Source organism: Scaptodrosophila lebanonensis, unplaced genomic scaffold, assembly GCF_003285725.1.
Source record: "Scaptodrosophila lebanonensis strain 11010-0011.00,11010-0021.00 unplaced genomic scaffold, SlebRS2 tig00000043-arrow-pilon, whole genome shotgun sequence".
NCBI classification, from domain to species: Eukaryota; Metazoa; Arthropoda; class Insecta; order Diptera; family Drosophilidae; genus Scaptodrosophila; species Scaptodrosophila lebanonensis.
This window is the reverse complement of record NW_022060545.1, coordinates 4,714,883-4,732,919: the sequence shown is the minus strand read 5'-3', so window position 1 is coordinate 4,732,919 and position 18,037 is coordinate 4,714,883. Positions and strand designations below refer to the sequence as shown.

The following is an 18,037-nucleotide window of genomic DNA, read 5'->3' as shown; positions in this document are numbered from 1 at the left end:
AAAAATTTCAATTTTCCATTGTTATTGCTCTCATTCTAAATCACAGCCGGCCCGACTTTGGTGTTGACACTGAAGCACTTGAGACGATTACAAAACAGATCCGAGGACAGCCAATGGAGAATTGCAATTAGAAATGTAAACAAAACAAGGCAGGGCGTGTAAATATAACCAAGCGCAAATAATTTCAAGTAATTTCTGCAAGACTCACGCCTTAATGTTTTGAAAATTTTGCATAATTAACAATTTTTCAGATAAATACTACGACTAATGGCCATAAGCAACAGCAACAAATTAGTAAGGCTGCTTTGAGATTTCAAATAACAAAATGTAATTTTTAAACACTTTTAAAATGAAAATTGTCTCTTTTTTAAATTCTGACAAATATGAGGGGAAAAATAGCAGCCATCTCCATAAAAAAAATCGAGTTCTATTGAAGAAAAACTTGCACTAAAAAACTATACTGAAATAAACACTAAAACTATCAAATACATAAATAAATAACAAAACTCAAAATTTTAAATTCAGAAATATAGTTTTATTCTCTTCAGTTTCTTCCGCCTTTCTAGTGGGTTCTTTCTTTCATCGAGGCTTAACACAGTTATTATGGCTAATTAAATTGATCATCTTTGGCCGTAATGCCTGAGGGAGGGAACCAACCAAATTGGCCGTTCAAGTGGTAAGTACTTGTAAGCCCATGTGGCTTATTGCATTCCCAGTATTTTAAAATAAACTAATTAAGTTAATTATCTGCGATTTGGGTCTGGTATGCAAGCTGCTGACAAAATGCAGAGCCAGCCTGCCTGCCTGCTGGCCTGCATCATTATGAAAATTGCAAAAATTTGCAACAGCTACCGGTTAACAAAGAGCAAAAATAAATAAAATCCGAAAAGCCAAGCAACACCTTGCCACAATGCAACAGAAACGGAAACAGAAACCGAAACAAAAACAGAAATAAAAATGAAACGCATTTTTAATGGATTTTTCGACGATGTCTGTCGGTGGGATAACGGGAGCAGTTGGGGCTGGGACTGGGGACATGGCATTATGCGGTATTATTACTGTTTGTTTTCACTGAGCGCCGCTGACACCAAACAAACAGAAAATGAGAGGAGCGCCCAACATTTGTGTATTAAAACCTGTGGTCAGGGCAACCTGGAATTTGTTGTTGTTGTTGTTGCTGTTGTTTCTGTTGTATTTGTTCAGATTTTTAAAAGCCACTCGGCCAGGTGACGACCGACAATGATTGCTGAAAGAGGCTGAAGCGTGAAAATTGTTGCCAAAAAGGCGCATAAATAAAAAAGTGTTAATAACACTAATTTGTCTGCGGTCAAAATGGTAATTTTTGTGGATTTTCTCGAATTGCTGGAATTGGGTTGCGGATTTTGGGGTTTGCGTGCTGATTGCAAAAGGTGAAAGGTAGATAATGAGATGTATACTTGTATATACATAAATATGCTTATAAATATGTATTGATTGGGTGTTGGCATGTGATTATTGAAAATGTGTATTATATATATGTATGTAATATAATTGGGTGCAAAACAATTGCATTGAAGATGTTGTTAAGCAACAGAACCGATTCCAGTTGCTGATATACCATTGTATATAGGTGGGGCTTGAAAAAAGCATTTTAAACTGCAAGACGTGTTATACAAATCGTAAATACAGAAGCAATAAGAAACGGTTTACAGAAACATGCAGCAAGGGCTTAAATAAATGTAATGGAATAATAATATCATTTATGTAATTAGCGGACAGAAAGTGAGACGTGGCGTTTATGAAGTGATAAGATTTTTATGCTCGGAAAAATCGAAACGATTCAAAATTCCACATCTTTAATTCCATATATATTTTAATTCAGTGAGGAGCTAAAAATTGAAGCTTTAATTTATTAAATTGCTGGTTTTATGAAGTGATAAGATTTTTATACTCGGAAAAATCGAAACGATTTAAAATCCACATCTTTAAGTCAATATTCTTATAATTTAATTCAATGAGGAGCTAAAAATTGAAGCCTCAATTGAATAAAGAAAATACGAAGTAGATTACATCATCGTGCGTTTTTATGTCGCAAAAAATTAAGAACAACACTTAGACTTAAGATACGGTTGACTGGCTAAGAGTTTTTAATGGAACAGCTAGCCAAAATAGTCCGATGAAAGATATAACTAGCTTAAATGAGAGGTAGTGTGAAAAAGTACCTGTTTGTCAATTTCAAATAACCACTGTTTATAAGTATTTGTTCATGTACTGCTTGGATTTAAGCCTTGGTTACAGTCTCTTAAAAAAAAATGTTGTCACAGGCTTTGCAGGCCCTCATAGTCTCCAACATATTATTTGTCCCCTTCCACCAACAACTTTGGATCATTTATAATGCTGATGAAATGAGTCGCACAATTATTGCACTTAACATCAGATCAGGCATTTGTTTGGATTTCATTTGCCATCGAAAATTATAGCTCTGTTGGGTTCAGATTTGAAATTGGTGCCTCAGTCCACTCCTAGCGCCAGATAATTGCCAGCGCCTAGACAAACACAACTTGCCGCCAGACGCACGCCTATTTACAGAACCGGCGTCGAATGCCGCCATCATCTCGTCGTCCGCGTCGTCATCCTCATCAAGAGAAGTTGCATTCAACAGCTGCGGTCACTTGCTGGCTGGGCAGTGCAGACGAGTCTCCTCATATGTTAATGGCACTTACTGGGCTGGTACTTAATTTTCAAGAATTTCAACCTTCTCTTTTACTAATTTACTTGATTTGCTTTCCTAAAGTTGCTGCATCTCGTGATTTGCAGCAATTTTCTAAAGTGTCTAGCGAGGTTCTAATGTTACGGCCTGGGCTGGGCCACACGTAGCCATACAAGTGGACCTCTTATTACTTCCAGCTAATGTATTTCTGCTTCTACTTTGTCTTTGATAACGAAAATTGTTTATAATGAGGTTTTGTGGTTCTGCGCTACGCTCAATTGAGCATTTTCTGTTTTGTTCGTATATAGTTTTCTTAATTGTTGCGACTGGCCACTGGACTTACGCTGAGACTGAGGCTGAGGCTGCAGATAGCAATTAGCCTACAGCTCTAATCTGAGGCTACTGATTTGTTCTAGGTAGGCAGACAATGGCAGGCAAGCAAGAGGCAGGAGGGTTAATGGAAGCCGAGGAACGGCTTAATGGCTGGCTACGCATTTTCGTGAGCTAATGCTCAACTAATTGAGTAATTTTTGACTGCTTGGTATCAATCATTTGGTAGCTACTGTGCGCACACCCCTTGCCGACTTCACAGCTTCACGACTTCGTGACTTTCTCATGCGCCTAACTCGTTTAGCAACTTTTTCCGGGCATTGCAAATTTGCTGCCAACTCATTCCCAAAGGCGCTTAACTGTATGCTTTATTGTTACAAATTTGTATCCTTTTACGGAACTACGAATCAACTGTATTCCTTAGGGCCACATCCTTTCACTTGCTAACCTTGGCAATCAATCATTTCCTTGACTTGTTTTTCGTTTATCTACTCTGGCATTTATGTGGTTGTAATCTGCTTGGTCCAGTGGTTGGTTGGTTGGTTGGTCGGCCAGTTAGTAAATAAATGTGACTATAAATCGAAAAATTATAAACGCTTGGCATTGACCATTTGTAGCTGCAGCAGTAACGAAGCAACAAAATCACCCCAAAAACTTTGACCAACTGTCTAATCCTTTAACAAATCCGAAATGGACCAAACTATACATTTGTTCAATTCACAAATTCAATTGGCAGCAGTGACAGGATGCCTTCCGCAATTCTAAGAAAATTTATGCATTTATTTTGACAAGCGGCATGATTTATTAACCGTAAGTAATTTGTAAATAGTGTGCCGAGGAGAAGCGGCTACTGACAGCGGCAGGGTAGCCCTATCCTGAATCTTATCACTGGTCGAAAGCAGTCGTAGGTTTGTTCTCCTCTTCTTTTTTTTAAGTTTATTCGCATTGACGACATTTGTAACCGCAACGAATTTGTTTGTAATAAAAATGTAAATGCACACTGGACGCCACTTCAAGACGAGTTTCCTTTTTTTTTCCATTTCTGTGCCTGCCACAAAAACAAAACAGAAACGAGTTGCAAAAGAAATGAAATATGACCGCAAACCCAATTGGGGGACTGGCCATTGTAACCCTTTGGCTTGACCAGGATAGCTTCTTGGTATTGTATTTGTTGTTGTTGGCTCTTTTTTCTGCAATTGCCAAGTGGTTTGGCAGCTTCGACTTGGGATTTGACCCGCTTACCTTGTGTGCATAACCTTTTGCTTGAGTTTGGCTTTCGGGCCTAATAAATGACTGTAAATATATCATCGGTAGTGTGATTAATGGGAAAAACAAATAAAAGTATTCGTTGGTAAATATAAATAAAATAAATATTATATGAGCTTCGTTTTTCTATAAATTTGTTTATGAATTCAAGGAATAGAAAAAGTACTTTTACAAGTAAGCCTTTTATTTATATTGGTATTGTTCATAGTCATGGCTAAAGCAATAGTCTTTGCATAACATGGTGCCACAGTTTCTTCCGATAATAGCAGGTGATACACGAAATTAATTAATTCACTTAAAAGTAATCTGGTATTTGTAACGCTAGGATAAGTTTATAAAAAAATAAAATCAACAAAGTAGTTCTTCCCCAAAAAAGAAAGTAATAAAATAAAGGCTTCCAAACTGATTCTAAGAGACTTATCTAGCACCATGTTAATATACAGTTGACTTAGTAGTTGCGATTAAGTTCAAAATTCGGAGAATTCTAAAATACTAATATATCGAAGAGTATCCTATCCAAGAAAACAAGAGAGAACGCTACAGTCGAGCAAGCCCGACAGTGGAATACCCTGTACCCAGGTAAACTTGCGTCACTGAGTTATATGCGCCCATAGCAGCAGCAAAAAGAGGAAGAAGAAGAGCGAACTTGTTGCTGCAGTTTGTGGGGGTTGTACTGGCGAAAATTTGTTTTGCTAATAACTTTTCTTAGAATTGACCGAATTGAATAAAATGAACAACAATAGACAATTATATATAAATTATGTGTGCAAAGTTTGGTTTAGGTAGCATTTGAAATGTGGACGCTATTGACGAAATTCTGTAGCGGGGAAAGGGGGGGAAAATTAAAAAAAAAAAAAATAAACTTGTCCTTACTCGGACCTAGGAGAATCTGGATGCCAACTTTGGTTATTCCAGCTTTTATAGTTTCTGAGATCCTTGCGTTCATCCAGACGGACGGACAGACGGACGGACAGACGGACAGACGGACGGACATGTCTAGATCGATTTCTCTCGTCATGCTGATCAAGAATATATATACTTTATGGGGTCGGAGATGCTTCCTTCTGTATGTTACATACTTTGCACAAACCTAATATACCCTTTTTACCCTACGGGTACAGGGTATAAAAATAGTACTTTTTTTATTTCACAAGCCATCTGAAGACATGCATACAAGACATACAGAAGTTCAAATAAACGTGTTCCACGATCAGTATTTATGATTCGACATTTAATTCATTTAAGTTGTTACCCTTCCGATTCTGTTAATGAGAGCTTATTATATTTACCATATAGCTGTATATTTTCCAGATTTCAACTCATTACTTACCAAAGTGAAACGTCAGTCTAGTTAGCTCAGAAAATTACAAAAAACAAATCAGTTCAATTAAGTTAGGATTAGAATAATCTACATCATCGGATACCTAAAAAATGTTTTGCTATTTTGTTAGTTTTAATTTTTAATGGGTTTATTAACTGAAACTATAACAAATAGTGTAAATAAACTGACTATAATCGCCGAAACCAGAATATCAAATTGAAAATGAAAAGGAACTCAAAAATATTATTATATTTTATGCCATATCTAAGGCAACACTTTTGAAGATACTTTGGGTGCCAAATGTTTTTCCTTCCCATTTATCAACCAAATCCCTGCCTGCATTGTCAGCTCCGTAATTAAAACTCTGCTGGGGAGCATTTCGAAATCAACCAATTTAAAACACCTCATTCCCTAAACATTTACCGCAACAATAATCCCGAGTGCATGTGTGCTCAAGTGGTAAGCAGCAGATAACAAAAAAAAAAAAGGAGGAAAACTCTCAGTAAAATGCCGGCAATTTTTCCCCTTTTTTCCATAGCCAGAAAATCATTTGCCAAGGTGACGCCTTTTATTGCTCCATTTGTTGTTATTTTTAGCGGCAAAAGCGCACAAAAACGAACTGCCTACAAATTTAAAATAAATTGAGTTGCACCCAACACATCCGCACACACCATACAGGGACTCTGGCTCTTTCCTCGTACCCTGGGCGGATATATGCCATTAGCAGAGGCCCGGTCGACGTCGACACACCCGAAAAAAAAGGAAAAAGAACGCCCGCATTTTTTTCTGCTGTTGTCTTGCAATGACTTATTAGATTTTTTATCTTAGATTTTTACTCGGAGAGCTGTGGTGTGCGCGCAAGCTTAAAACAATGAAATATGTTAATAATTAATTATAAATTTTCGTTCCTGTTGCTTTTGTTGTTGCGTTGTTGTTGTTTTATTGGTGTGGCAGCTGGGGTGTTGCTTGCTGACGCCCACACTGATTGTCACAAATTTACACATAATTTGTGTGCGAGGCTTAGCTGTTGACATTTTTGTGTGTATTTTGTGGAATTTCGGTTTATAAATTTTTTACATATACTCGCACTCGTACATACGTATATTTTCCGACAACAGGACACATTACAATAAATCTTTGGAAAGCCATAGGCGTGTGTTATTAAATGTTGTGTGTGTGTGTTAAGTTTATAAGACAAAACAAATCAAGGCTAATGCAAGTGGGCACTGCCTATAAATTTGGAAGTAATTTAATAGCAATTCCAAACGGCCAAACCGCACCCATTTAATTACCCAAACAGCACTTGAAATGCACTAAAAACAATAAATTTCACGAAAGCATCAGGGGTAAGCAGCAGACCTCGAGGCTTTACGAAACTATCAAAGGTACTTAATAAACAAATTTTCACATAAAATTACAATTTAGTGAAAGCAGCGGAAGAAACCACCAAACAAGGAAGCAGCGAGAGGGTCACAGTCCCACACAAAAAAAAAAAAACGCACAAACACACACTTAACAAAATTTATGTGCAGGAGTGGCTTATAGACCCAGGACACTGACACACACACACACACACACATGGTTACTCACATGCCAGCACTAACCAGTTGGCAACCTAAAATGGAAAGTATGGAGAAACACCATCGACTATTTTATACTCTGTCTGTTTAAAATAAATATTCTTTTAATAAAAATTTAAATATTTATGTGACTATGAGAAAAATTTGTTTTATTTCAATTTATAGGTAATTATGTTGTCATGATTGATATCTGAAATTATTGGATATTCCTTAAAGTCCACTGAACAATATAATACTTCAAAACAAATACAGGTGTACAAGCATTTATAATTAAAATATACCTTTCCTATTTCTATTGCAACATTTCTGTCCAAATGATATCCGATTTTAATTTAATTATTTAAATTAAAATTAAGATGAAAGTAAATCAAAGTTCTGTCTAAATAATAGGGTTATAGGAATAAGACAATATACATGTATGTTCAGAATAACTTTCGATTACACATAAATTGAATTGTTAAGAAATATTTGCTGTTTGCATTCGAGCATGTTACCAAGCTTCCCAAAAATTAAGTGCACCCAAGTGCTTGCTATGTTTAGGGTATTAAAAAAGATAAACTGCCGCATCTAGACAAATGGGAAAACTCAAACCTTCTCCATTGTGTAGGTGTAGGCCAAAGCGCATAATAATTATATTTTTATTGGACATTTATTGCCCAGAAACGGACAACATTTTAATCAAGAGGCACAGGCAAGGCGGTGGTCTGTGCTGGTATTTCTACTTATCTGGGTATAGGCCGACCGCGACCGGAACTTGTGCCTTTTGTTTCAAGGATATGTTCACATATTTAATTTATGTTCCAAAATAACGCAATTTGTGAGTTGTGGGAAAATCCAAGAGCGCGGCACTCTTCATCGAATGTGTGTGATTATTGAAAACCAGACAAGAAAATGCTCTTTAGAAATTGTTGTTGGTTGTTTATTCGGCAAACAAATCGGTAAGAAGCATGACAAAATTAAAGGAATGATTTGTCATTCCGGAGAAAGAATAACAATAGAGGTATTTTGTGGGGATGAGTAGGTGACTTTTTAGCCGAAAGGAAAAATAAAACCAATAGATAGCGATAGACAGATAAATAAATAAATAAATCGCGCTGCTAATTAAAGGCGGCAAGAGCGGCGGCAAAGGCGACCCAAACGGCGGCAGCTGTCTGAAGCAGTTCCAAATAAGTGTTATTTGGGGCCTCCAGAGGAAAATGCAATTGAAGGAAAGCGCAAACACACCACACGGTAGATGACTAGGGCAGGGCAACCAAAAAGAAGCCGAGCATGGAAGCAAAGAATAGGGTAAAAAAGCGGACCCCCTGGCGCGATTTTATATGGAAAAAAGTTTTGCTTTGATGTGTGTCCGGGTGTGTGTGTGTGTCGCCCGATCGGGTTTATGTTGAGTGCGTTTGTTGTTGTACTCGTGTTTGGTGGATTGCATGTTTCAGTTACACAGCAGGGCGGTGATGCTGATGCTGATGCTGGAGTTGGAGTTGGGGCTGCCGCCCAGCAAGTGTTAAACTGCATTTGTCTGACTTTTTGGCATCGAGCACAGAGTAGAGTGTGTTTGAATCCAGAAATTACATTTACGCTGAGAAATGCCACACAATCAGGTGCTGACAGCGACGCCCCTGCCAGCGTGCTGAGTGCATTGCCTGGGTATTACCTTACACGTTTGATATAAGAAATATGCTTACGCTGACAATTGACGTATAGTGTGCAATCGGAGTATCCTCACTTGTCTGACTTCTGCCTCCCAGTCTGTCTGGCTGCCTGTCTCCCTGACTCCCTGCCGCTCTGCCTGGCTGCCCTCTACGTATGTAAATTGCATTTAGTCTGCGATGGAAACTCTGTGGCTGCTTTTGACAAAACAAAGACATTACACAAAAAATTGCACACAATAAGCTTTGACAGCCTGTCAATATGTAGATTGTTTGTTAGCTGCGCACTTCCACGCACGATTTGTGCCCTGAAATGGCAAAGAATTTCATTTTGACATTGTCATGCGTCTTGTGTCTTCTGTCATGTGGCTGGCTGTGAATTTTCCTAAAGAGCTCAAGTTCAAGCTCAAGTGTGTTCTCTGTAATTGCCTTGTAAACATTTCAATTGTTAACACTTTGAGCCGTTTAATTAAACGTTAATGCAAGCTCAGCACAGAAAATTTATGAAAATGTTTTTTGAATTACTTTTCTGCACTTGAAAATAACACAAGCTGTAAGCACTTAAGCGCCGCTGGAATGTCAATGTCAAAGGCAAAGACTATTGGATTGACGACATCGCGAATCAATGTGCCTACAAATATTTGACAAGCTGGATAAAATTCCACACTCCATAATTCCAATTATATTATTTATTTAAAATGACTTAATATTTGTCTTACGGTTTTATTTCATTTTTATTTTTAGAAATTAAATGTAGTATTTAATACTAAACTTAAAATTAAATGAACGAGTGCTAGCTTGACTCGATTTGAGGTTTTAGTTTTCAAAACAATACCAAGTAATTAAATAAAGCTATAAATGATAATTCCAAGCAAAAATAGGAGATCCTGCAGAAGGATTACACAGTCGCAGGATGTCAAGAAAATTCGGGCATTTGTAAAGCATAGACTTAAGGGGAAATATTCATAAGCTTAACAGCATTTTTGCCATTAAGTTCGACGCATTTGTGAATTTCTTCAATCGAATACGCTAATAATTTGGTGGGTGCCATCCAGAGGATTATTGACTTTGGGGTAACTGAACTCAATATTAAAGCGATGGTCTCTTATACTCGTATATACTCAAAAGATGACATTATAGATCAAACTTCTTTGCCTAGTTGGGTTATCTGTCTACTAATTGTATATGATTCTTATAAACTTTAAGGTTGTACTTTCCACAGATCAATCGCATAAGTATAAGCACTCAAAGATCAGCTTCCCATCTTTAGTTAGCATGTCCATTTTTTTAGTAGTGTATGTCTTTAATGTCTACGACAACATATGGCTGTGAATCGGGGCATAGCTGGCTAATATGGCCAACGTGTCGGAGGTATTAATAGACATTACTGTATAGTTATTATTGAGGCTTTCGTATTTTTTAAGTTTAAATTGTAACTTAAAATAAGTAATTTATATTGATAGCATTATTTATTGATATATTAAAAAATAAATAAATAAATAAGAGCAACTATGTATTTCAATAAAGGCCAGTTGTACAATTAAAAAAGCAAATAATCGTTATCTCCGTTTTGCGCAAAATCGTTTAACTTTATAAAAGCTTGTCAGGCATCAAACATTTTCATTTTCATTCCATATCCATATCAACTGCGCTATCATCTTCACCCTTCGTTTTTAAGTAACCACCTTGAAGGTAAATCATTTGTGAAGCCCATGAATGGGCAAACAATGCAGATACTATACGAGTACAACACAACTGGCTGCATAAAAATCACACAAAAATTAATCACAGCAAATTGCGCACGAAAAGCAACCAAACAACAACGGCCGAGTCCGAAGTCAAAAAGTTCTGACAACATGTGAGGATTAATCATCTAATGCGTGTGCAGCTCGACTAAACAAAAACTTGAAATTCGTCTTGGCACTTCACGGCAACAATTTGTAAGAAAGGCCGTGCATGCCAGCCAGCCAGCCAGCCAGCCAGACAAACAGGCCCATGCAGCATCACTTGACAAAAGCCTCAGATGGCAGACAAAGCGGCGCCGCTGCCCAAAACTTTCTGGTCAAGGTGTTGAACGTTGGTTGACTGCAGCACCTGGGGGGAATGAGAACGGTACCGAAAAGGGGTACACGATGACAACAAAATGGCAATTAATTGAAACATGAATTATTAACGCCACGCCGCCATACCACACCACACCACACCACCACCCATTGTAGTTGACCATTGTGTGGCGCGAGTGGAAGATGACCAGGTAAGTTTCCACGGATGCTGCGAGGCAAGTAAGGCAGCGAAACCATCAGTTGATGGCGGGCTGACTGATGGCTGATGTCTGATCTCTGATGGGCGCACCGGACTTTTGATGTCTGGACGCTTTGTTGTTGATTTATAAAACTTCATTAATCTTGCCATATTCTATTTAGTTTCCCTTTTATGTTTTTAAGCATAGAAAAAGCGTAGATAACGCATTGTGAAAATTTTGATAAAACTCGAAGAAATTCAAGTCCATGGTCCATGGTGCTATATAATATTTTTGAAAAGTGGTCAAGAAGGCAAGGACAAGTTTTTCGAAATGATTAATTAATAAATTATTCATTGGGTTTCCAATGTACGCGTAAGCGACAGTTGGCCACTTAGAACGTGAGAAAGTTACTTGGGATATCAATGTAAACATTTTATATATTTACATTCAAAAAGGAATCTGGAACGGACATATGCCTAAGATCAGAATTACTAAGTGCGTTCTGATAATTTTTCCTTACTATTTTTGTAGTTCTTTAGCACATTAGATAAGTTGCTCCTTTTAATTCACAAAATAAAAAGCTCATCGGTCTGAGGATAGTCAAAGAGCTTAGAGCAGCAGATGTTAAACGTTGGGTTAAAAAATACTTAAAAATTCTGTTGATATTATGTTATTATTATCTCTTAGTAGGGGGATAAAAGATAATAAATTAATTTCAAGTCCTATTCAAGCTCCTAACCATGAATTCAATGTAATTGTAATGATTGTTCCTATAATTATTATTATTATAAAGAAAATTTTAGAAGAATTATTAAAATTTAAAAAGAAAATGATTAAAACCTTTATAAATGGGGAATGAACCCAGCTTGATTAGCTTATCTTTTTATATTTTGTTGTAAGATGCACAAAAGCTTGTGATACTTTTAGAAAAAGTTTAATTCTATCATACAAGTATAGTTAAGATGCAATCAGATATGAATACCACCCGGATGAACGACTGATGCTATGCCAAAGTGGATAGAACCCGATGTTATCTTACGTTATCTTATCTAAAGATGATACCGATAACATGGCTCACCAAATATAAAGTAATTATTTTGGCTCCAATTTCTAGAAATCACATGCAGGAATGGGTCAGCCAATAGGCGCTAGTTAAATATAAAAGTATAATGAATAAAAGTATTATTACAACTAAGGACACATGCACAACTCATCCTGAAAATCCTTCCTGATTTTTACTTAAAGTTTTCAATATATATCCAAAACACTAACTTCTTCCAACTAGTATTGGACAAATATGGTATATGGGTTAAGGTACACCAAATTTGATTCAGACAGATCAACATGAACTCCGCCTTATATGTCGTTGCGCTGCGATATGTAGATGCAGCCATAAATCATCTGATTGGCATGAGCTGCTCCCGCTCTGCATTCTCTAATTAAGCCTAAAGGAATGTCTGAAAGAAATCTTTTGGGGTCTGTCTGCTGATTGGCATTTGTAGAGTCAGCAACCATGGCTGACACTTAATTATGTGTCAGGCGGCGAAGCGTGCGAGGGGCGCGCCATCGAAACATAAATCTTGACGAGCAGTATGTGTGTCTCCTTTAACTAACCTAAACCCAAGTGACAGCTCCCTATGCTCGTATATAGTATAGTCAAGGGTTCCATTGCCTAGCACTTCGACTCAGGCTGAGCAAACATGGTGTCGTCATTGAAAAATTGCTGTAAATGTTGGCGGAACTATTCAAATTAATTGATTTAATGCTCGGTGCACTTGGTTATTAATGAAGATTTGAGTGAAATTCTAATTAGAAAGTCAAGCAGGCAGGGTCTGGTCTGCACTCGGCAAGTGACATTATAATTTCAATTTTTCACGCGACAAAAATAAATTCTGGCACGCTGGTTTGGGTTCAGCTGGCAATATATTTTAATAATCTACCTGGAGGTGCTTCGTAATGCACTCAAAATGAACTCATTCGACTTGCTGAATGCCACATGCCTTCTTAGTGCTTTACTTGCGCGATTTTCCTTCTTTCTTAAGGACACCTGCTGCTGCTCTGCACTTTTCCTTCTATTTATACCAATTTTATTTTCATTGCAGCTCTCCTTGTGTGGCTCGGCAATTAAATTAAAGCACACTAAAGAGAATTTATGACAACTTCATTTCATACTCGTACCCGTATATTAAGATTTTACCGAGCGAACCGAAATTGGCGGCGGGTGTGGCTCATAAAACTAAATGCATTTTCTGGTAATTGTCACGACCAAGAAAAGGGTTGGAGCAGCTCATTAGATTAGCTTTGAAATAATCATATTAAAGCTGCAGCACGAAGCACTTTTCAGCTGTCATTCAATCAGCACAGACACAGGCACAGACACAGTGTAGTTCTTACAGGTGTGCACAGAAATGCGCTAACCACACAAAACAGACAGCCAGCCAGTCAGTCAGTCAGTCAGTCAATCAGTCATTCAGTCATCCATTCAGGCGACCAGTTACTCTGTGAGCCGCTTCAACCCACCCACATGCACAATACTGGCCACTTGCCGACAGATGCGAGCACCTGGAACTTGGCCAACTGCATACGAAGCCTGGCACACTGGGCCACATCGCAGTGTTGTCCAAAAATTATATCGTAGCTCATAATATTACTTCGACCCACGTTTTGAAGGAATTTGTAGAAAGCCTTTGGTTGGCTAGCAAATGGAAAAACCATAATATTGTTGGTTCCACATAGCACTAATATCTAATAAGAGAATCTTTAGATATGCTTTTATCAAATATTTGAGTCGTTTTAGTATTTAAAGTTTGTTTTATTAGCTAAGCAGAACCAAGTTGAAAGGATTTACACATATTCTTAGTTAAAGAGACACTGCGAGATTATTGAGCCAACAGAATGATAACATTTGGAAAGTGGATGTTTATTAGAAATATTCAAAAGATAATAAAACAGCTTTGCGTAAAATATAAATTGGTTCTAGAACCAATATTGTTGGGAGCATGGCAAATAAAATTGTTCCGAGCTCATAGCCTTTGAACAATAATTTTATTTTGTGTTTAATTTTACTCAGATTTGGACAGCCCAAATTTTTCGACGCTAGAAATAATAAATGAAGACTTAATGAAGTTTTGCAGAAAAAAGAGGAGGCATAATATTTGTAATTAAAGATATGTTTAACTTTTGATTTTGAAGTTGAGATATAGTCCCCCGCCAACCCACAATTTCAAAAGGCTATAAGGAATTTGTTTGTGGCAAGTTTCTATTATTCATTAATTAAAACAAAATGTTATGAATGTTGCCCGAATGATTAGGTAAAAATTTAGGAAAATTCATGCAGCCTTCAATTGTTCTGGGTAAGACATGTCAGTGTAACTTTGCTGTCAGACCGGCAAATTGTTTGCAGAAAAACTTTTTAAATTTAATAACTAATGCATTTTATTCAATTTCGGATAAAACACCAACAACAATGCTTTAAAAAAATAGAACAACAAAGAATTTAATATTTACTTTTAGTGGACAAATTTGTGCGCACGTTATTATATTCTTATGTAGAATGAATATTCGCTTGATTAAGTAATCGTATTCTATTATTATTTATTTAATATGAAATTTGAGAGATGTTTGGAAAAAGTATTTCTGCAATGGCAGACCATTCTATGTTTCGCTACGTATCCGATTTCTGGCCAATGTGCATTACGATGTTGGCATTGGCTACTTGGCCGCTGGCTGCCAAGTGAGGACTGAGGACTGAGTGCAGCTCTTTTTATGTGTGGCCGTTGACAGCCATGTGAAAAATGCAGAAGTCGCCGGTGCCTCCAATGATGAAGATGAAGACGATGATGTGGATGTGGATGTTGATATGGATGTGGATGTGAACGACGTTACGCTTAACGGACGGGCGGCTGCTTGGGCCATTAGCAAGCAATTGCGCGCATAAAACTCGCGAGATGGAGACGGAGACAGAGACGACAACGACGATGATGACAACGACTAGCGATACTGACATTGCACTTCGATATGGCTAAGCGATCGAACGTCAATATTAAATAATGTTATAAAGTACGAAACATTGAACCGCATGCCAATGCAGCCAGGGAATACAACTTGCTCGTATTTCGCTTTCAATAGACGACATGGCCAAATAAATAAATAAAATGAAATTAAGTTTTGACTTTTTCGTGCAACGCGACATTTCTCTGTCTGACTGACTCGCATTGGCATTAACATTGGCGTTGGCATCGGCATTCGATTCGAATCGATTTCGCCAAATCATGACATGCCAAACAAAGGTGAAATGATGACGCTAAGCGTCAATGGCCAATCGGCAAATCGGCGTCAGTGTAATAAAAAATCGCAGCTCGTTTGAGTTTTTTGATTTGTGCACAACTAATGTTTCTGGGGAACCTAGAAGCGCTCTGCAATCGCGTGCTTGTTCGTTTGTTTTGGCTTTGCTTGCTCGCCCGACTTGGCATTGTATCGAGTTAATTTATTGATGACAGACGCGCGATAAAACCGAAAAATGTGAAGTGTCATTAGAAGCCATAATGTTGATTGGCAGTAGCTGCGATTAACTGCCAGGTATAATGAACTTTCTGCGAAAGAAAATGGAAAGTCTGGCAGTGAAGGTGTTGTGCGGAAATATATTTAAGTTCTGAATATTGACTTTAACTGAATTCCTATTCAAACACTAGATGAATTGGTCTATGGATCTGCAAATGGGAACACACATTCTCCTTAATCTATTAATGGGCAGAATAGTACTTATAATTCTAAGCTGAAGGCTTATCAGATATATGTATACACTTATTTTTAGGAATTATTATTATTATAAAGGCAAACGTTGCGTTGGTTCTAAAAACATACACAAAGCACATCTCTTTTTGTCGATAAATTGTTGTAAAAATGGAGGAAATGTTGTGGTATGCTGTAGAAATACCTTTTGTCAACAGTTTATAAAAACTATTTTATTGAACTCCTAATGAGCATAAATTCTACACCAAAGACACAGACAGCCCCATATGCAAGGTGCAGGAAATGACTGAATCCTTAGACCTCCTCCATTACAGATATCTCATGCTGGTTGAATTAATCTATTGGGCCCCATATTCTAACCATCTTATCATACCGACATAATCACCAATTCATGATGCTGTAATGGCAAATTTGTTTAGAGTCGCGAAACTGCATTTACAAGGCATTACTCGCTCCTTGGATGTGTACGTGTTTCTACTGGAAAAGGTCTTAGTTCTGCACTTAATATTAAAATAGTGTTCTTAGTTACTATTCCAAAACGAATTAGATCTATATCTTCTAATTACAAAAACTTGAAACAATGACAGTCTAATATTTTAAATAACACAGTTAATTTGTGACCGAAGAATTCCATGCTACCCCGTACAACATACCTTTAATTTCATTCAAACAGTACTCTAAACGACAATTTTCGGATCATTAAGCAATTTTCGACACAACTCTCGAACTTAATTAAATCAAATTCAAGCATGAAATTATACTTAATGAAGCAAAAATTACACAAAAACCGCAAAAAACGCAAAGGTAATAAATTTTCAAGAGCACGCTAAGTCCTAAGACGAGCCCAAGACTCGTCTAACCCTTGAGCGCAAAGTAAATTTAAATAAATCTTAGACAGCCAAGTAGTCGCAGAAAAGAAATTGTAGAGCCCAGACCAAGTGCACATTAAATTAAATTGCTCAACAGTTTGTAATGCGGCACATTAGTGTCAGGCGATGAGGACGATGAGGAATTGAGGAATCTGTTGCGCCACCGAAAGGGTTAGACCGGGCAGGACATTAACACATTGTTAGGACAAGCTGCTGACAATGGGCTCAGGATGAGAAACTGAACACGATGCGCTTTTGGGTTGCGGCCTTGCCGAAAATAATTTCGTATTTATGGGCAGGACATTGGTCCAGCGACCATCAACCCCTCTATGGGACAGTTGCGAGCTCGCTCGCTGACTTGGATTCTCGTAGATTTATGTCAACACTTTTGAATGAGCATAATTAGTGGCGAGTTGGCCTGGAAAAAACAATTTACATGCAATTTGTTGCGTTTAAATGCTTTTTATATGCAAATCCTAGACAGAGGGGCCGGTCAACTGACAGGAAGCGACCAGGATGTGACCAGGATGTGACCAGAAGGATGCTGCAAGACGCACATTTTTTCGGTTGTAACAAATTCCCTTTCATGATTTTTAATGAGCTTGTTTTTTATGATTGATGCATCTGGAATGCCGCTGTGAAAATGTGAAATTTGAATATTTATGACCAACGGTCATATATGGTGCGGAAATTTTTATGTTCTTTATGCATTAAAAAACACATTTAGGTTTACTCTCAACTGGAGTTAAACTTGTTTCTCAAGGCGGAAAATTCGTTGAGTTATGAGTCGGTTCAAGACATAATTATGTGCCGGATTTCTTTTAAATATACAAATTATGCAAATTTTCAAACATTTTTATTGCGTTTGGCCAGCTGTACCAAATGTAATTTGAGCAATTTTATGCATTTACGCAGAAAATTTCATGAAATATTCAATATTTTACGGAAATTTTGAAATTGAACGAAATAAAAAATATATGCACAAACAGAAAAATATAACTTTGTTAAAGTTATTTAGTTTTGGAATAACAATCTATATGTAATACTGTTTGTTCTCAAGGTAGTGAGTTCAAGAAGGCAATGGAAAATTGCTTACTAAGCAAAGAAGCCCTATTTAAACTAAACTCTTGTACAAATACAATTTTTGAAAGATTTGTTACTGCTTTCTGTTTCATTTTTTTTTTTTTTTGTAATAAAGTGTTAATGAAGTTAACAATCTTTGGTACAAATGATAAAAAGAAAATCAATCAATATCACACTCTTTTGCACTGGAGCTTTAAATAAAATGTTTTAAGCCAATAAATTAATATTTCCTTTTAAGGACCTGGGACTCACATTGTCA

At 37.2% G+C, this 18,037-nt stretch overlaps 1 long non-coding RNA gene across 1 annotated transcript; it reads left to right on the top strand.

Moving 5' to 3' along the window:
• The first annotated feature begins 608 nt into the window (after window positions 1-608).
• Window positions 609-978, top strand: LOC115622441. Its single transcript, XR_003995345.1, has 2 exons — window positions 609-676; window positions 773-978. It is a non-coding gene; the product is annotated as an uncharacterized LOC115622441 (long non-coding RNA).
• Window positions 979-18,037: the final 17,059 nt, after the last annotated feature.